The 1,405-nt window shown below is 39.6% G+C and overlaps 1 pseudogene; it reads left to right on the top strand.

Moving 5' to 3' along the window:
- The first annotated feature begins 265 nt into the window (after window positions 1–265).
- Window positions 266–1,117, top strand: LOC119969139 (annotated as a pseudogene).
- Window positions 1,118–1,405: the final 288 nt, after the last annotated feature.

The raw sequence follows: 1,405 nt of genomic DNA, 5'->3' as shown, positions 1-1,405 counted from the left end.
TTTCTTTTGTTAGTAGTTGCTTTTGAAGTTGGGTGGATATTGTTCTTGGGGTGTTACCGCGGTTGTTTTGTTAATAGAATTGAGATGTTTATGTTTTGTAAAACTTTCAATAAAAATTATTTTTTTAAAAAGATTAGGAGGGATTATTGGGTAACAGGGATAGGGTGGAAGTGAAGGCTTAAGTGAGTCGGTACAGACTCGATGGGACAAATGGCCTCCTTCTGCACTGTATGTTCTATAAGGGGCTGTGGGGGCAGGGAGCAAAATGGCGACTCAAGGTGGAGCGGCATCTCGCAGCCTGGCCCCCAAGGTGGATTCCGCCAGAGAGGAGGCTTTTAAACTCTTTCTCACCGAGTTAAGCAAATTGAAAAGAGGGACTCTGATCTGACCCCAAAACAGCAAATTGAAAAACTGACACGATCTGGAACTACCTACATCAATCTAAATCCATTTGAAGTATTGCAGATAGAATCTGAAGCAACAGATGAAGAGATGAAAAAGCGGTTCTGACAGCTGTCGATCTTGGTACATCCAGACAAAAATCAAGATGATCCTGAAGAGCACAAAAGGCTTTTGAAGCTGTTGACAAAGCTCACAAGATGTTATTGGAGCCAGAGCAGAAGAAACGTGCTGTTGATGTGATACAGGCAGCAAGGGAAACAATAGAACACATTATGAAAGAAAAAAGAAAAGCATTAAAGAAAGAAGGAAAATCTTGCATTGTGGAAGAGGATGACTCTGAAATGTTCAAGCAGTTGGTGCACAAACAATGAAGTTGTTTGTCGAACTAGAAATTAAAAAGAAGGAGCGTGAAGCCAAGGACATGTATGAGAGGAAACGACAAAAGGAGGAAGAGATTGAGGAGAAAGCAAAACGTGATGAAGGGTGGCAGAAAAACTTTGAGGAGAGATGAGATTGCCATATTGGCAGCTGGAGAAACGTCCAAGCCAATAAAAAAGGCAAGAAAGAAAAGAAACAGAGGAGTTTCCTCAAGCCACCATAGATTAAGATGGAGCAGCGAGAAGAGCCATCTGAAAATATTTTGTGTAAAATAGGAAATCACAAACACAAACAACTAGCAATTTTCCTCCAGAACATGTTTTTCGCTGAGGAGTAGTGTTTGCAGTTTAGTGGCAGAATTTATTTTTCCTGTCCATTCTACTGACTCATAGGTGTTGTGGTAGCTTATACTATTATTTAGTTTCACCCCGATGATCTATATAGCAGGGCTTCACAGCATCCTGATTCTAAACCAATATGATGTAAATGTACAGTATAAAAGAGGTTGATAATGGCCTAGTATCCTTTTGAAAACCTTCAACTTTTAAGCCTTGTAATTTAACGTTTTGCTACCTTTTTGTACTGTGAACAATTTTTCTATCTTGAGTCATCAAAGGTAATCATT

This window comes from Scyliorhinus canicula, chromosome 7, assembly GCF_902713615.1.
Source record: "Scyliorhinus canicula chromosome 7, sScyCan1.1, whole genome shotgun sequence".
Taxonomy (NCBI): Eukaryota; Metazoa; Chordata; class Chondrichthyes; order Carcharhiniformes; family Scyliorhinidae; genus Scyliorhinus; species Scyliorhinus canicula.
Note: the sequence above shows the minus strand (reverse complement) of the source record. Positions and strands in the feature narration are given on the sequence as shown.